A 19,673-nucleotide genomic window follows, 5' to 3' on the forward strand; every position below is an offset into this window, starting at 1 on the left:
AAAGGGGCTCCTCTGTCTCCAAGCTCATTAAGACCAACAGACGTACTCAGATAAGCACCAAGGGACCAAAGCACACATGCAAAGAGAAAAGTTCAAAAGTTCAGCTGTAAGGATGACCACAGTCTTCGGCCTCAGAGACCACCAAAGACTCCTATGTGACCCTCACCATGAACAAGGCATGCTCAGAAGGGCATGGATCTAATTATCATGCCAGGCGAGGACAGGCGGGGCCAGGGGTTGAATATGCATGAAAGGTTGAGCAATGCCATCTATATGGAGCACCTTTGTGAGTAAAAGATGGGGCTCAGACCAGGGCTCAAGGCACAAGTTTTCAGGAGAGCTATCTGGCTTGTGCCGGGTGGTGACAATACAGACCCAGTTCATAACTACATCAGGTGGTGGAGTCTATTTATTCCACCTATGGCTTCACTTTTCTACTGAAAACTGCAGGTGAGAAAGCCCAGGCAGAAAAGGGAAGGAGAAGCCACGTAAACAAACCCATAGCTCTATACAAGGACAGAAGCAGATTTCATCTTCACCAGGCTCAAGAGACTTCAATTTGCTCTGGCATTCTTCACATTCATTCTCCTGTGGAAGAGCGCGGGGCTCCCTTTACCTGAGAGGAAACGCGCTCTGATCCTGGCTCAGGCACGGGCTGTACAACCTGCGGCCAGTCCCGTGCTGGTGTGGCTGGAACAGCTGCGCTGCGCTGTGAGCTCAGGAGAATGGAGCTGTAGCTGCTGCCACCCTTGGCTGTGTTTGGGAAGCAGAAGGTAGGAACATCAGTCATCTGTTGTGTTTGACTTTATTGTTATTTAAGATTGTAGTAAATACTGAGCATGAGCTGGGGTGCAGATTGTAATTGCACCTACCTCACTGGGGGCTCCTGGGGAAGCAGTTGCCTTGAGAATCAAGCTCCTCTCCTCCAAAGGCACTTCCCCAAATGTCTGCATTTCCCAGGGAACACCAACACACACTTAAGAAACCCTGGCAAGGCTGAATTCCGTCTGCTCCTTGCGCAGCCCTGGGCCCCTACAAACACAAGCTGCCCGCTGCCTCTGCACGTGCCTGAACTCCTGCCTGCACTCACGGCAGCAAAACCAGGCTGTTCCCAGCCAGGGAGCGGAGCCCTGTTCCCACAGGAGGCTCTGGTCAGCCCCTTGCAGGACGCTCCGCTGTGCACGCAGCACTTCTCCTGCCCGCCCAGAACGCTCCTGGCACAGCAGAGCACAAGCTGGCCGGCTCTGGGCTCAGCACACCCCAAACACGGGCACAGGAATACGCAGTGGCTGTTTTGCAGCCATGCCCAAGACAGCTGGGAAGGGTCCCCTGCCTCTGGTCTCTCTTGGTTGGCTTTCTGAGTGGGCCTGAGGCAGGGGCTGCGATTCCTCACTTGTGGGGAGAGCAGAGCTGCCAGAAGCGCACCCAGCCTGCAGGCACTGCCTGACAGCGCTGCGGCCACTGGGACGCTCGCGCCTCTGAGTCACAGCCACTGCACTGCTGCTGCTGCTGCTTCATTTGCTTTGAGGCACACCCAGAGCTCACTGTTAGGCCACCATGCTCTCTGGGTCTGCCCTCTTCCTGTCCCTGTGTATGCATGGAGCATTGCTGTGCTTTCAGGAAGCTCTTGGTGAGAACTTCCAGCACCGCAAGCTCCTCTGCCCTTGGTGGATGTTTGCCATGGAAGAGCATACTCAGGCCGGCTCTTCTAAAACCCAGGGTCCTTGTTCCCTTCAGCGTGCTCAGCACGACCTTCAACTCCACGGTGCTGTGCAACTGGAGCAGCAGGACAGGGACCTTTGCAGCCTGAGCTGCCCTTGTTCCTCTCTGCCCGTGCACAGACGATGGCGTGGAAGAGAACGGCAGCAGGGCCCTGCGTGTCCCCGGGCTCAGGATTTGTGCTGCTTCAGCTCCACAGAGAGAGCCACGGGTCAAGTGAAAAAGCCAAAGTGTTTATTAGGGGAAGGCAAAGCAAAGGGGTGAACTGGGAAGCAAAAAAGGGAATGGGTAGGGCCTGGGGGCTGGAGGGAGGGAGCTGCCAACAGGGAGGGAGAAGGCAGGAGCTCCTGGAGCTTGCCACAGGCTCAGCCGTGACCAGCAAGAGCTGGGCTTGGAGCTGCAGCTGGTCCCCTCTGCTCTGCAGGTGGTCCCATCTTCAGTGGGAAGTGGGGGTGGCCAAAGGACACCGGTTCTTCTGATCCTGCAGGCGCAGTTCAGCAGACCTTGCATCGAATGTCAGCTGGACAAATTGCTTTAGAAAGGAGGGGCACTCGTATTCACTCAGGGCTTGAAGGGCTGGAAAATGGAGGAACAGAAAATAAAAAGTCTTGACTAGCATTGATTTGTTTGTTGTTTGCTTTTTAAAATTTTCTGGTCTCTTGATAGCTTAAGAGTTCCAGTCTATCTATATTTAAAATTCTTTGTTTCAGTTATTTGTTTTTCTGATCTATGGAAATCTGTAATATCTTCTCAGCTTTTTTTTGTTGTTGTTGTTTGTTTGTTTTGTTTGTTTGGTTGTAATCTACATCATGACTGCCATGGTAAGTTACTACCAGACAACAAAAACTTTATGCACTTTGTGTTTGCACTGCTGGAACCTGTGTCAGCTGTGTCATGCTCCTTGTGTGCCCATAAGGTGTGACAAGGAGCAGCTGTAGTGGATGTCAAAGGAGTGCAAGGAGGGGTGGAGGAATCAATTTGCATTCCTTAGAAAGAAGGGAAACAGAAGTACTGAGATGGCTTTACACTACTTCTGCGATGGGTTTCTGGCATATTGTAATACAATTATCTACAAGCAGGAAATCAGCAGGCTGCTGAAAGAATTACAGCAGAGGGCTGAATACCCCTAGTGCTGAAGGGCTAGGGATTTAATTTGTCCTACGTTGGTAGGGATCTCATTCTCTGATAAAGTAAATAAACAAATTGTGGGTAAAATAAATCTGCACACATCCATGTTGAGACACTCTGACTGGCAAGGTATCTGGATGTTGTGTGCATAAGAATCTCTAACCAAATACCAAATTCTAATTGACTTTCACAAGTGAATTCATACTGGATTTCACAAAGGCAGTTGTCAATGCTCTGCAGTTGAACAGCTTTTTGAATTAGGAGAAACTCGCTCACTATTCTGAGCAGACTGCATTCTGAAAGAGCAGGTGAAAGAGCTAAAAATCCCATTAAATATGACTCAGCAGACAAAGGATTTCTAAAAATTGCATTGTAAATAGAAGCATATTTTTCTGATTTTACTTTCATTGTTCTGTAAAATTAGGATGACTTTTATGAATAAAAGAATTTCTGTTTATTGAACAAAACAAATTCTTTTCTTCTTTACAAATGGCTGCATAAATTAAATGCTATTTCTATATTTCAGAGCTGTGGGACAGCTGTGGAGAGTTCTGTTTCAATCACCCCAAGTGATTTCTAAATCACTTCTAAATTGTTTAAATCATCTCCAGCCTATAAGATAGGAAACTCTTTTTATTAGAGAAGAAGCTAACCCTGTCTCTTCATACTTGAAATATCTGATGCTACATGACATTTGAATGCTGATTTTGCAATTGGAACCCAGATCATCTACTAACCTTTAGGGATATTGGGACCTGACATCCAGCTCGGCAGCTTGCTTTATGCAGTAACCAGCTGCAAGCAACTTAAAGAACATCAGCTGTGAGAGTCACTTCTAAAACTTCCTGTCTCCAAGGTTAAATTATTTAAACAAATACTATAGGTTTTTAATAAGATGTAAAATGTATAAGGAAGCTTTCATAATGGCTTAGTGAGGTATAAATGGACTGTGATTGACTGGAAATACACCTAGGTGCTGTGATGGTTCCTTTTTGCTATGGAAGTGTGAGCCTGCTGTTACTCAGGAATGACAGACTTCATTGTCAGGAAAACAAGAGGTTCCATAGAGCAAGGAGTTTCCAACAGTGCAAATCAGCACCAATCATTTTCCAAGTCAGGACAGCCTTCAGTCACGTTTCTTTCCAAGTTTCATATTGGATGCTCTCATGACTGTTTTCTGTTCACAGACTCATCTGGAAAATGTGGAGATCCTGAGCTGTTTACACCGACTAATCCCTCAGGCTAGGAAATAGAGCAGAAAACAATGCATGTGACAGGCTCCTTAATCCTTTTATGATCTCCATCTTTAATAGGCATCATGATGGCACACAAGAAACCTGACTGCAGAGTGGTCATGCATACAGAGCACATGTCACTAGTTAGGTTAATGCAGTAACTGATGTTCCACCACTAACATTTGTTTAATGTAGTCAAAGAAAAGGGGTTTTTCTTTACATTATTTGTTTCTATATATCCAACCCTGTATCATAATGGATTCTGAAAGCCATAGTGACTTTTTCATCTGTTGGGTTTTTGGTTGTTTTTGGTTTTTTTTTTTTTTTTTTTTTTTGTTGTTGTTGTTGTTGTTTGTTTGTTTGTTTTCTTGGTTTTTTTTGGTTTTTTTGTTTTTCTGGGTTTTTTTTAAGATGTCTAATAGCACAGTTAACAGAGGTGAATTATTTCGCCATGTAAGAAATTTCACTCCATTTTCCACTTTCCACATTTATTCAGTTTATTGTCATCAGGTGCCAGCTTGCTGTCCGGCAAACCAATCTCATTCCATATTGATTTGTGATGAGGCAACAGGGCAAAACAAAGCAAAAAGAATAGGAAAAATAGCCAAGAAAAGAGAAGCCCTTGACCTCCTTCCTTTATGTGGCAACCTTGTTTGGTTGAAAGATAAGTGTTGTAGTATAGATGAAAGTAATTGCTCTAGTACAAGAAGTATAAATTTATTTCTAGCTCCTCTCAGTGTGGAATTTGTATGCTAGATTTGGATAGTTAACACTTTGTGACAGGAGTCATGATTCAGCAGAAAATATTTTCTATTTGAAAAACTCGCGTGACCGATAGCTGGTGAAAACCCAACACAAGCAGAAGGTTTGTTTGGCCACCCTGTCTTAAGAACCTCACTGCTGAGTGAAATTGGCAAAATGAAGCCAAGATCTTTCCAAAGGCTAGGGCCTGTTTATTGAAAGTCAAGACAAGCGCAGAGGAGAGCCCAGGGTGAGCCTGGGACCTGGGCGGCAAGTCCGAGTTCCAAGCTAACAATGCTGCGTGCTGCACAGGGTGTTTCCTTGGGCACGGGCTGGGCAGAAGGACCCAGGTGCTCAGCACCCGGGGCTTTTAAAGTCTCTTAAAGCCACAGGAGTGATGCGCTCTCAATCCACCTGTTGCTTGCTCCTTGTCTTGGTTGTTGGTTGCTCCATAAGATGGTGCATCTCTGGCCAATCATTCCAGAGTTCTGAGGCTTCATTGGCTGGCTGCTCTTGCAATCATGTTTGATATTAATGTCATCATCTCCTGAGGCAGTTTTCTAGCAAATTCCCTCACCCAGATCTCACCACCCTCCCTCTACTGGGCATGCATTCCTATTTCAGCACATTTAATTCCGTAACTTATTACTCTATAACTCATTACCTAAATTAAGCATAACAATTGATTGCATTAATTAACAATTCATGACCCCGCCTACAAAAGCTAACTTTATTTATAACCCTACTGCTAAGAACTTGGAGCTCTGCTCCTGTGCCTTTCTTGGCAGGGCTCCTGGGGCAGCTGGTTACTGTGCCAACACTACCTGTTCTTCTGTATCAGATACAGGAGTGATGAGAGAAAAAAAGAAAACACAGTGTAAAGCAGAGCTCCTGAAGAAGGGACAGCCACAGTGTGTCCTTTTGTTGTTCAGAAGCTTCTCACCCTCAGGGAAGGGAGCAAAACTGTCGAAAGTCGGCTTGTGATGGAAACCACATCAAAACCTACCACTTTAAACCTGAACTGGAAATCCAATCATCCTCTTGTGGTATTCACATATTCTGTGGACAGAAAGAGACTTCATTCTCTGCCAGGATTTTCCTGAGAGCTGTGAGAAAGCTCAGAGAAAACAATTCTTCTCTTAATCTCTGCACCTGTTGTTGTGCACATGTGGAATGTGTTCTGGAGGTTGTTTACCAAAAGGTAGTTTCCTAATTGGACTCTGGTGCTGGTGTTGGATTCCTTGCCCAATTGGATCCAGTGTGTTGGACTGGCTGGGAATGGAGATGGGTTTTTCCTAGTAGTATAGTGTAGTAGTGTAATATAATATAGCATAGCTTAATAAAGCAATTGTTCAGTCTGTACTATACTATAATATAGTATAGCTCGATAAAGCAATTGCTTAGCCTTCTGCAATCATGGAGTCAATGCACATTATTCCCCCTGTTTGAGGGCACCCTGCCACACAGTAATCCTATAAGGATTGATCAATGGCTTTTAACAGAGAAAAAATTAAATATCCTTAAGAGATTGGTAATGGAGCAATTACAGGTCCAAGATCACATCACACCCATGAATAGTCCCTGGAATTCACCAATATTCCTCATCCACAAGAAGACATCGGGCTCCTGGAGGTTGCTTCATGACCTGAGGAAGATGAATGCAGTGACTGAAGACATGGGACCTCTTCAGCCTGGACTTCTTTCATTAAAAATGTCACATTAAAAATGTGACTTTATGGTCTCATTTTTCAATGGGACCCTTCTGAGAGATATCCTTTGTTGAGAATAGAATGGGTTTTTCTTCCCTACAGGTTTCCAAAGACTAGTTTTACAGTGTTAGGGATGGTAGCACAAATTGTCATTAAGGCCAGAACAATACTGTTCAGTTTAGCAAGTCAAAATTTGCAGTTATCTATTTACCACTGAAAAAAATATTCTCTTGATTGGGCAATGCAAAATTCTGATGATTTATAATACGCATTGTTAAATTTTCCAGGTATTTGTTCTGTTCCTTACGTGGTTCACAAATTATTGCAAGCAAAATTGAGTTTTAGAGAGGAACCTATGTTAAGTGAGGAACCTTTAAATGCAATAACTTTCTTCCCTGATGGATCTGGGAAAAGTCATACATCAGTTGTAATTTGGTTGAACCAAACATCTAAAACCTGGGAATCAGATTTTCAAATAATAGAAGGATCTCCTCAGATTGTTGAGCTTGCTGCTGTGATTCATGCTTTTCAGCTCTTCCCACAACCTTTTACTTTAATCAGAGATTGTGTTGCTAATGTGGTTAAAAGATTAGAAGGATCAGTTCTAAAGGATGTTAGTAACGACACTTTATATTGTTGGCTTTCCTGTCTTTATACATCATTGCAATATAGAACTAATCCATATTTTGTTTCTCACATCAGGGCTCATTCTTCACTTCCTGGATTTTTAGTGGAAGAAAATGTGAGAGCAGACAAACTGGGAATGGTTATTTCAAACACTTTGCAAACATTTTTGAACAAGCAAAACTGAGTCATGTCTTTTTTCACTTGTGCAAATGTTTCCAATTTCTAAAAGTCAGGCTAAAGCTATCATCAGTACTTGCCCTGACTGCCAGCTTGTGAGCCTTCTGTTTCTACAGGAGCGGTCAACACGCGGTGTTTGCAGAGCCTGCAGTTGTGGCTATCACTAAATACCCTTCCTTTGGTAAATTGAAAAATACTCATGTTTCAGTGGGCACGTTCTCTGGTGCAGTTTTTGCTTCTCTTCACACAGGTGAAACAGGTAATTGTGCTTGTCAACATTTTTTGCAAGCTTTTGCTTCATTGGGTGTGCCCCAAAAAGTAAAAGTCAGCAATGGTCCTGCATATATATCTCAAAAATTTGCCACATTTTTAAAGGACTGGGCTGTTTGTCACCATTCTCCCACAAGTCAAGCAATTGTTGAGAGGACACATCAGACATTAGAACAGATTCTTGATCAAGAATGAGGGGGGGAGTAGAGATCACACCACAGATGAGGTTGAACAAAGCTTTATATATTTTTAATTTCTTGAACTGCTCTGTTGCAGAACCTGATCTACCAATTTTTAGGCATTTTTCAAATAACACACACGCAAAATGAAAAAAAAATCCCCCTGTTTTAATTAGAAACCCTGGGACAGGACAAATTTAAGGTCCTTTCTGGTTAACCACTTGGGGCAAAGGGTATGCTTCTGTCTCTACAGGTGCAGGAATTAAGTGGGTCCCAGTGAAAAGCATCAAACCATATCACACCCCAGAAGTTGTTGATGAGTCCAAGACTGTAGAAGCAAGTACGCAGACGTGAGCTGAACAGAGGGATCACGGGTCACACCTGACGTTCCTTGTTCATTGCTGGGACCTGCAAACTCTGATTTTATGCTGTTTATAAATGTGTCAATTGTTGGTTTTGTAGAGCTTTTTTTGGCAAAAGTGTGGTTTTTGTTTTGTGACGTTATAGATTCCCTCTATTGGGTTTTCAAAGGTGAAGTTTTTATTAAAGGTCAAAAGCAACGTTTTTAAATTGAGGAAGATATGGGAGGATCTTTTGCCAAAAATTAGCTGACGAAAAGAATGGAGCAAAATTGAATGATACACTGATGTTGGTTGTTTTTAATTGTTGAACAATTTAACAAACTAATGCCAATATCACTGCAATAACACAGTGATATTAAACAGATGTTAACATCTGTTTAATATCACTGTTAAACAGATGTTAAGATTGTTGGGCATGCTACCCTTTGAAATAGAGCAGCTGTTGATTTTTTCTTTTTCCTGGCACATGGACATGGTTGTGAGGAATTTGTGGATTGTGTTGCGTGAACCTGTCTGATCATTCTGAATCCATCCACAAAAACATACAAGAGCTGAAAGATTTGACAGGTCCAATTAAAGAAGATGCTGGATCCTGGTTAGATGATTTGTTCCTAGGATGGAGCTTTGCACCTTGACAAAGGGAACTTTGTAAAATAGGTCTATATGTGTTGGATGTTTTGGCAGTAATACTGTAGTAATACCTTGCATACGTCAGTGTGTGCCACAAATGATGGACAAAACTATCAAAGAAGTGTTTAGCATACAAGAGACATAGGTAGGAAATGGATTCACAGAAAGTTCTCAAAATCTCACAGAGATGGTGGATGAAGGTATTGACATAGAAGAAGGTTTTGAATTAAGACCTTGGAACAGGTGAGACTTCTTCTGACAATGACTTGTAATTGCTATCAGACATGACTTATGCCCTTTGAACTGACTGGACTTACACAACATTAAAATTGCTGTGTTGTAAAATAGCAAGGCTTAAGGTGAGCAAAAAGGATGCTTTAAGCAAGTAAAAAGCAGATATACCATAGTAAAGCTATGAAACGCAAGGCAGTTAATAAATGACATTGTTATGAAGGGTTTTTTAGTCAGAAGGTTTTGGGAAAGCTGCAAAAGGCAGGGCTCAAAGACATAAGAACTGCGATTAGAGCTAAGCAGCAGCCATGAGATAAGTCAGCAGCAAAATTACATAAGACGTAAAAAAGTGAGGGTAAATAGAACAATGGTCTTTGTATTAAAACTTGGCTAGAATAACTCCCTAAGCTACAGAAAAGTATATCTAGTGAGATATTAGGAACTTCTGAGCTTAATAATGGAGCTCTGTGCATTGTATTTTAAGGCTTACAAGTGGGTATTGTATTCCAAGAAAGCAAGCATTGTTTTAACCAAAGGTACCTGTGCTTCTAGGGGTTGGATAGAACTACTGCCAATATGCTTTTGCTTTGTGGGATTGGTCAAAAAAGTTTACTTTTTTAAGGTAAGGTAACATTAAGTTCTTTGTGTGCTGCCGGGGATGTGAGATGCTGGCATCTTCCCATTGTCATAACCATGTAATGAGAGTGGAAATCAAACAGCTGGAAAACAAACAGCTCGAGGCGCGTTCCTCAGCATTCCCGTCCCGTTCATGGATTGACACAGACCCCTGGCCAGCAATGCTCTCCTCTCAGGAAATGTGGAGGGACATGGAGTTATTCAGCTTTGTGAAGAACAGGCCCCAGGAAGACTTTAGCTCCACTTCCCAAAACTTCAGGGTGGCTTTGAAGAAAGTGGGAGACAGCTTTTTTAACAGGACCAGTTACAATAGGATGTGGTCTAATATTTTAAGGAATAGATTGTAAACAAATCAAGTTCTTATATGAACTGTCCATGAGGTAGGTAGACTTCAGGATGCTTGTCTGTGGTTTCCAGTGTCCACTGAAGTGTATTTTAGGCAGCTGAATATCATAGGGTTATTATACTTTTATATTATTTACTTAAGAGTCAAAGATGCACCTTCACAACAACCCCTTTTCCCCCTTTTTTCTTTGTATAATAAATAAAAATAAGGACAAAACATGGGTTTTGAGCTCTGCCTGAGTCTCTTTTTCACTATGAGAACCTGAGAAAAACCTCTTCTGGATGAGGCTTTTTTCATTTCTCTCAATGGAAAAAGAGAATCTAGGTTTAATAATATATTTTTCTTTACCAGCCAAGTTCATGGCTTGATCAGGATCATGAGCTTGGTTGGGGGAGGTTTTTTGTATTTATACTTTAAAAACAAACTTTTACTAATATCTAGTGCACGAAAACTTTAGACATGAATAACAGTGCAAGCAATCCACCCTTCTCCCCTTGTTAAAAGTTATACATTTAGTTAGTGATTTAATAGATGACTTTTAACTTTTAAAATGTGTCTTGGTTTGAAATGACAGATGTCTGCTGAGGAAGGCAGAAACCTCCACTGAAATGGAAAATGTGAAACCCCTCCTTACAAATTGTTGTAGTTTTGAAATTAAGGGGGCCTCTCAGGCAAAGATGCGGGAGCAGGAATAACAGTTCTTTATTAGGGAAGAAAATAAAAGTCAAATAAACAATGCAGTAATACAAAACAACACTGCCAGAGTCAGAATACAACCTGACACCTGTCAGCGATGGAGAGAGACGGGGAAGACTGACTCGGTGATCAGAATCCAATTTTATTGTGGGATACAAAAACTTATATACTATTTCAGGGAGACTAGTAATGTGTACTACAATGATTAGGTTAAAATCACATACACAAACTTATGCATATAACAACATCTCTTGCTTGCAGAGTTTAATGGGATTTTCTTTTTCTGATAAACCTCTTTGATTTAATCTTCTTGCAATCTAAGTCTGACTTTCAAAGTTCCATTTGCTTTTGCCAAGGCATCCTGTTATCAAATCTCTTATGTTAACCAGGTCCAAAGTCCATCATCTGCCTTGTGTCCTCCAGCATTCCAACAGACACCTGTTGGTCAGGGGGTTGGTAGCAGTCCAATTGGAATGGTGGCTGCCATCCTCCTGGAGTGTCAGGTGTGGTTCTGTTGAAGCAGTGATCCTGTAGAAAGGTGTAGTCATCCTCTGATGATCCAGTGGTGGTGTAGATGGGTCTGGTCTTCCTTTGGGAATCCAGTGGAAAAGGCAGCTGCTCTTCTGGGAATCCAGTGGAAAAGGCTGTCCTGGTGTCCAAAATCTCAGATGATATCCAGTTAGGAATGCTTGGCTCCTCCCTCTGGGCAGAGCTTCTCACAATGTGGGATGATGTAGTTTTATCAGTCATGCTGTGGCACTCAATGGCCCATTAACAGCAGATGTGTCCCCAGAGGGAGGATTGGTCATGGAAGAGATAAAGAAAACTGCCCAATTAAGAGAAGATAACAGAGCCACACCTCTAACAGATGGCAAATGGAATACACACATTTCCTTGCAATCTAGGACAAAATGATGACAAGTGGTAGAACTTCAGTGAAAGAACTTTGCAGCAGTAATTTGGTTATGACAAATTGATATTTTTTTAAAAATTAGTATCTTAGTGGATATCCCTTGGATCTTAACCATCCTTCTTGAAACAAGGCAATAATAATTAGTAGGAGTACTAGGAAAACACATATTAATAGACATACTAAGGCTTCCTTGATGCACAGCAGTTATTGCCTGAAGAAGAAATAGCACATTTTCCCAATCATAGGCCTATTGATTTTGGTCCTAACAATCGCAAACAGTCATAATGAGTATTGTACTATGAACTCTAAGGCATATTTTACAAACAGTTGTACATTTTTCTAACTTTTGTGTGATAACCCTTCAGTGTGTTTGTTAGAGTTTTTGGAACATGACAGCCTTGATTTGAAAAGCTTTGTAGGGCAATGTTGGCTTTCTGTTGGACTTGGTGAGAAAGTGGCCCTCTCTCAGCTGCTGTGAAATGGCCGTGGCATGTGGCCAGCAGCATCTTTTCAGGATGGCTTGCTTGCTATTGCTGACACGGCCCCACACCCTGGCAGGTTTCTTTCCACTGTATTTTGTTGGTTGGGCCCCCGCAGGTGCTTTTCCCACACTCTGCTTCTGGCTTTGGTGTCTGCAGCTCTTCTCAGATCCGACCTTGGAGGCAGGCTCGGGGGCAGGGCCACTCCCGATGCAGACGCGCTGGGCTCCACGGAGGGGTGACTTTGGAGCCAGCCCACTCGGTTTCCATGATGATGGGAATTGCGGCAGCCCCGGTGCGAATGGTGGGGGGCGATCTCAGCGGCCACGTGGCACGGTGTAATGGCTGCGGAATTCCCCTGTAACCCGGGAGGGCTCGGAGCAGCTGCATGGCATGGTGTCCCCGGGGGGGAACAGAAGCATTCCCCACATGGTCTGCTCCCCCAGGGCAGGGCGGCGTGGTGTGCCCGCCCGGGTCGGCTGCCGGGGCTGTGGCGGCCGCCATCTCTCCACGTGTCTGGATTGTGCAATCGGCACCACCGGCCCTCTGGATGACATCGGTGTCCTTGGCTCCGGCAGCCCCCGGATGGTCTCCATTTTCCGGGATTTCCCCACTCCCTGGGGCTGTGCTGGTTCCCACACCCGCTCCACATTGGTCAGCCACAGTCCCAGTAGCAGAGCACGTTTTCACAGCAGCCGGGGCCTGCTGGCTCCCGTGGCAATGCCAGCTCGCACACAGGGTGGAAAGAAGAGGCGGCTGCTCTGCTGCCCTTCCCCCTTTGCCTTCCATAATCCAGTTCTTTAATAAGTCCAGAACAAGTGTCCATGGTTTTATAATACCGATGGCTGCATCATCGCCAAATGAGACTGCCTCAAATATATTTTGTCCAGCCCTCTCCCAAAAGGGAAAATCTAAAGCATCCCCTTTTGATACGTGCAGCTCATGGTTTTCGCGCCATGTGAATAAAGCTTGTAGAGCTTGTTCATTGTGGTCTATCCCTCTTCTTTGAAGGAAGAAAATCAGTACCTTCGTTACAGAGTTTTCTGGTCCTGACATCCAAGCTCCCATGGTCTCCTAAGTGATTCCAGTCCACAAATACAGGGCTAGAAACTTCGCAGCACTTTATGCTACTTAGCAAAGTCCCAGGTTTTCACCATATCAGTTCTGTCACCATTCCCAGCTCCCAGGCTGTATTTCTCCAGTTCCAAACACCAATTTGGGCCTGTTGCTCTTGTAATCCGGTTCCAACACCATTTCCCAGCTCTTACGCTGCTTGTAATCCGGTTGTACACCGATTTCCAGCTCTAGCGCCATGTGTCTCCTTTGCTCTGTGCTTCTGAGTTCTTATCACTCTGGGGTTCACCACATGTTAGGTCACGTCTGGGGGTTGTGGGTGCAGGAGACAGAGATCGCTGAGCCCCAAGGTTTGTGTGGCACAGAGAGGGTTTATTTCCCAGCCTACCCCTCATACAGAGCATTTGAAAGACCCAGTCTGCATATTCTCATTGGTCTGAACTCCACACCCCCTCGGCATCTGGCCGGTGAAATGCTTGCAGCTTCCTAAGAGATCTGACTGGGAGAAGTCCCTGGCAGTCAATCCCGGGGCTTGGCAGCAAGCTCATCTCTGACATTTGGAAGCACCAGCCAATGGGTGCCTTCTTTCTCTTCAGTTCTGTTAGGTCTCGGTTTGGTTTCAGTTATGTCAGGTTGAGACTAAAGGCATAAAAAGGGTGCCATGTTTACAATAAAGGGATCTCCTTTGGATGCATGAGGGGGTCTGTGTCACTTTGTTCCCCACTGCTGCATCCAAATCTGCCTTTTGGGAGTGTTAATTCACTAAACAGTCACTATACACAAACAAGGCATGGGCTATAATTCTCAAAAAACTTCAAATTGTCTCAAGCTGTTTTGTTTTGTTTTGTTTGTTTGACAGAACACCTACTTTGTGTGTGAGGTAGAGAGTTATATCTTACAGACTGCCTTAAAATAAGAGATACTGGAACCCCACCAGATCAGATCAACCAAAGCACTCCTAATCTATTAGTAAGAATTAACAAAGTCTAAACTTATATTTTCTGTCTCAAGACTTTGTATGTACATCCATCCACACAATACCACTGTGATTAACTACACTGACACACAGGTTTGCATAAAGATTATTTTCCCAAATACATTGGAGAGTGGTAGAGCAAAAGAAAACATTGATTGCAGTGTCTAAAGACATTGCACGTGGTTAAATATTCCCTTTCTGTTCACAGCTTTAAATTAAAATTTATACCTTTATAAATAAAGGTACTATAAATAAAGGTACTAGAGGTTCCCATGAACTCCACAGATCTTTGAGAGGTGTTTGAAGGCTAGGTCTGTATACACAGAAGTGCTTCATCAGCAGGTTTTAAGTTGCAGAGTTTTCTGACTATTTGCCACTTCTGTTTACAGTGTATATAAAATAATTTTCTTGCTGAAAATCATTAACAACTACCTTCCATATTTAGTCATGGTTAAGCACTCATGCCAGCTCCTGTTGAAGTCAAGAGCAGGTTTCTGAAAGTAGCAGGAATAGGATTAAACCTAAAAGGTCTGCCACTGCTATCACTGAAATATTAATTTGCATGTTTTCTTAATTTTCAACCAAAATATGACCATGGCTTTTAATGTTGGGTTTTTGCAGCTAGTATGCAGATGCAATAATCACAGAACTGAGGTCATTTGAGATTACAGAAAGGTTAAAAACTAGGCATGGGAAGGTCATAACGAAGAATTACTAACTAACAAAAACTGGTTTGTCCTGCAGCCTTGAACTCATGTCCTTATACACTTCCCAAAAGAAAACCTATACACTGAAGATGCATCACCATCCCAAAAGCATGTTGAAATTAGGCTCGTGATTCCCTCAGGGAGCTAGGAGGTAATATTTTGCTGCAGCCAAAACGTTACTAGAAAAAAGTACAAAAGTGTTTGGTGCTAGGTAGTATTAGTTCTGGTTTGCATTTTTTCCAGTTAATTTCTTGGGTGTTGCTGTGAGCTGGAAAAGGGGCAGGGTTGAACACCAGAACAAAAGAGAAGTAGGAAAAGTGGAGAGGGGACAGAAAAGTAGGCTGTCAGGAGAGGACATAAGTTGCCTAGCACCCAGCCAAAGGGGAAGGGGACAGGGATCACCCAAGGCTGTGAAAAGCAATCAAAAACAGCATTGTGTTGGTGTGTGTCTATGTTCAGCTCTCAGGAGACAGAGATACACAGCTGGCTCAGTTGAATCCTTACTAAGAAGACGGTTCTCGTTTGCTTTAATGACTTTGTCTCCACTTAATGGTAACTAAGAGTTTGTTTATTTCTAACACCTCTATCCCAGCAGCTCAGAGCTGCATTGCACAGCGCTTGCTGTGCTCCAGAGAGCACAAAGCAGGCTGGCCTAGTGGCCCTGAATATTTCTGCAAAACACTCTGCATTTCACACCTTTGCTGTGGCTCAGGGCAGAACTGCAGGCCTGCAGGCACTTCCTGGCAGAGCTGTGGGAGGCACTGGCTCCTGCAGATGGGAGCTGCCAAGCTGTCAGTGCCTCAGGCTGGCCTGGCTTGCCCTGGCAGAAGTGCCGTGCCTGAAGGACGCTGCCCTGTGCTCCAGCCTGCCCAGCAGCCCGGCTCCCTGCGCCGCTGCCCAGAGTGCTGCACACACTGCTGCCCTTTGCCAGGAGTCACAGGGCAGCCGGCAGAAGAGTAGGAATCCTCAGCCAGGCCACCGGCCCTGGGCTGCCCCTGGCCTTTCTCTGCTCCTGGGCAGACTCCAGACGGCCAATGCCTCCAGTCTGGGCTGTGCCCAGCACGGCTACGCTTCCCCTCGGGAGCAGCCAGCTGCCACCTGGGCTCTGAGAGCGGAGGATTCGCCCGCTGCCAGGAAGAGGCACCCAGGGCCCGGCTGCTGCCTCCTGCAGCTCCAAGGGCCTCCTTCCAGCCTGCCTCTGCCCAGGCTCAGGCTGCTCCAGGCTCTGCCAGGCTTCTGCTGGGGCTGCACCCCGGCCAAGGCCGGGCCCGCTCTCACCTCACAGGCGCTGCCAGCTCTGCACCAGAGGAGACCTTTCAGAGCTCCCTCTCTCATCCTTCTGCTTTCTCACTTGAGCAAGGCTCTCCTTCTGCCAGAGATTGCACTTGGGGATACAAATCCAAGTGGCAGGAAAGAAATGTTCTCGAGTCACAGCTGCAGGCCTGAATCTAAACTGGATGTCTTGGCTGCCCCACTCCTTTGGTTTTCCTGCAAATGCCATTGCCCTTTCTGCCTGCACTAGAAATACCACAGCTGGGCAAAAACAGGCCAGTGGGTCATATTGCAAAGGCAGTGTGGTCTGGAGAGGATGCATGAAGAGCATTCCCCACTTACAAACCATAAAAAATAAGCCATAACTGTGATTTAGCACCAATAAAAAACAAGGAAATGTTGTGTCTTCTGAAGGGCTCAGAAGGAGGGGAGTCTTCCAAATGAGTATGTTTCCAAAACTTTATTTAATTCCAATCCTAATCTATAATCCTATTCTAGAAAACTTTTCAACAATCCTACTCTACAATCCTACTCTACAATTCTACTCTAAATTTCTTATGAAGATAACATCTTGAAATTATTGTTACATTCTCGTCACCTAATTCTTCTTCTTCTTCTTCTTCTGCACTGAAATGATGAGTGGTACCAGGATGGATGCAGGCCTGGATGATGTTACAAATGGATGCTGTACACAGGAAAAAGAAAAAAGAAAAAACAAGAAAGAACAGTGAACCATGACTTTCCAAGCTCAGTGCTTCACTGGCTCCATGAGGATTCCTCTAGTTCCTACAAAGACCCACAAAGTAGAACAATGGGACCATCTGCACCTCCATCTTTATGTGCAGGACCTTGCCATCACAGGCAATCCTGGCCCAGACTCCCACTCATCCATTTATCCAGGTGTCTTCATCTTGCTGGGATTTTTGCACTGCCAGTGCTCTAGAAATGCTGCTTTCTGTCCTTGGAGTTTCTTCTTTTCAGGAAACTCCAAAGCCTCACATTGGTCCCTCTCTTTGAACAACAGGCACTGTGCTGATTTCCACAGGGAGACAGAGCAGTGTCTACCTTTCCATGCCCTGCCCCTCCTGTGCTGGATGGCACCTTCCTTCCCAGCAGGGACAGCCCAGTGGCACTGGCTGCTGCACTTCCCTCTCTGCCACACAACCTGGCAGTAACCCTGGGGCAGTTCCTGTCTGCTTGAGCGTGCCAGGCAGCAGATGGGGCTGGGACAAGTCCCTCTCAGCTCTCCCTGTTTGCATGCCAGAAACCTCCAAGGGTGGGCTGGGGGCACAAACCAGGGCCCCTCAGAGGCTCACAGTGAGCCCCCCACAGCCCCTCCTGCCCACAGCCAAATCTCTGACCACTCAGCCAGCCTGGCTTCCTTGGGTTCCTGCACCACCTTTTCATGTCTCTATACCCTGCATTGCTCTACTTCAATTCTTTTGCCATTGGATAAAATGGAGCACACCACCAAATTACAAAACAGGGCAGCAGAAGCAGTCAGATGACAGAGTACCTGTCCTCTCAGGAAATGTGGAGAGAGCTGGAGTTATTCAGTTTTGTGAAAAACAGGCCCCAGAGAGCCACTTATTGCCACTTTCCAAGACTTCAGATTGGCTTTGAAGAAATTGGGGGACAACCTTTTGAACAGGACAAGTTACAATAGGATGTGGGCAAATAATTTTAAACACACAGGGCATCAATTCAGAGTAGGCCAAAGGAAGATATTGTTTCCTCATGGCATGGTGCCACCCTGGCATGGGCTGTCCCAAGAGCTTGTAGGTGCCCTGTCCCTGGAACCATTCCAGGTCAGATGACAAATGGCTCTGAGCAATCTGATCTCTTTAAAGATGTCCCTGCTCATTGCAGGACACTTGCACCTGATGACCTTTACAGGGCCCTGCCAGCCCAGCCCAGTCTAGGACTCCTCACCATTTTCATTTGAAGAGCACCAAGAGTGGAGGTGAGCAGGAACAGGGGCTCATCTGATGCCTTGGACTTCCATGGAGGAGGAGCCCATCCCTTGCACCCTCTTTCACCTGCAGTCCCTTTGCATTTTACCTGCAGGAGCTCCTTGGCAGACCAGCGCTGCTCCTCGTCTGTCTGCAGGCAGCAGCTCAGGAAGTCACGCAGCCAAGCTGAGAGAAGCTTGGGATGCAGCAGCTGTGGGGTCCCTATTGAGGCTATCATGAATTTAGCCTGGAGAAAAAGGTAACACGAGGCTCCACCTGCTGCTTTCACATCTGTAACTGCTCTCCCACATCCCACTGTTTAACCCCTGTTCTTCAGTGGCAGTTACTGCCCTGGCAGAGACCCAGAGATGCCTTTCCTTCACCAACAAAAAACCCAAACCCCGAAGCAGCTACAGCTTTTCCAACATCCCTCACATCTTGCCATGGCAGCTGATTTCATTAATTAACCTACTCAGTGGGAACGACATCAACAAAAGCACGTTTGCTTCTCTGAGGATTCACACCAGCTTGACAGGCTTTTAGGAAGAGGGACTTTGCTATACTAATTCCAAGGATTAGTACATGAAAGGCATCACTGCAGTGCTTGTTGGTCCCTTAAGCACAGCTGCCATAGAACAAAACTCATCAAGCTTTTTCTCCTGTTCTTGAAAACAATGGTAATTGGAAGGAAAGAAAGGAAATCCATCAGTTAATCCCCAGGTAAGGAAACTAATAATTACAATCTCATATTCCACACAGACACATTAAGATGCCTGCAGAAATGTGTTGGGATGGAAATGCCTGCTTGGGCACACAGGAAACACCTGCAGCTCTGTCTCTCAGCAGTCTGAAAATTTCATCTTTCCTTATGCAGCCAACGCAAAGCTTTCTATGGTCAGAAGAAGGAGAGGTGCCACCCCTATGGTCACTCTCTGCTCCTTTGGATACTCAAGTCAATGCATTAATGGTAGGCCCATTAGTGCCAGGAAACACTGGGAGGTTTTGGCAGGCTCTCCACATCACCAGGTGCTGGCTTGGTGACATGGAGAACGTTGCTTCAGCTGTGAAAGAAACATGGTCACTGAGTGTTTCAGCAGCACTGCACAAGAAGCAGAAGAGACTCTGCGGTCTCTACACCCTCCTGCCCAGATTTCAGTCAAGCCTCCCAGCAAGAAGAAACTGCACAGGGGATGCAGTCCCCCTCTGAAAACCAGTTTTAGAAACTCTGTTTGGTTTGGGTTTCCTTCCTTCATTTCTGGAAGAATAAGAGTAGTTCTAAGATGCTTGTTTCCTGTTACTGGGGCCATCTACACAGACAAAAAAACTGCAACCACTTATTACCCAAAGGCAAGTACTGCCTGAGAATGGAGTTTGTTTGCATGTGGTAAGGCTTGAGTTCCCCCACTGATGCAGCCAAAACTACAGCAGGTGCTGATGTGTTGCAGGGACATTTTTAAAAGGGCACTGTGGTGGAAGTAATGCTAGCAGATGGCAATGGGATTTTGTCCAATGGCACACAGAACATGGGACAGGTGAGAAAGACAGTGGGATCAGTGAGGATTTGCTCCTTACCAAGGCAGGACTCTGGTTCCAGTAACGAGGTTCTTATTCCAC

The 19,673-nt window shown here is 45.0% G+C and overlaps 1 protein-coding gene across 1 annotated transcript in view; it reads right to left on the reverse strand.

The window, feature by feature from the left end:
* LOC135291266 (uncharacterized) overlaps window positions 1-19,673 on the reverse strand; it is a 425,721-nt gene that overhangs the window by 165,614 nt on the left and 240,434 nt on the right. The gene's annotated exons all lie outside the window — the stretch shown is intronic.

Source organism: Passer domesticus, chromosome Z, assembly GCF_036417665.1.
Source record: "Passer domesticus isolate bPasDom1 chromosome Z, bPasDom1.hap1, whole genome shotgun sequence".
Lineage (NCBI taxonomy): Eukaryota > Metazoa > Chordata > Aves > Passeriformes > Passeridae > Passer > Passer domesticus.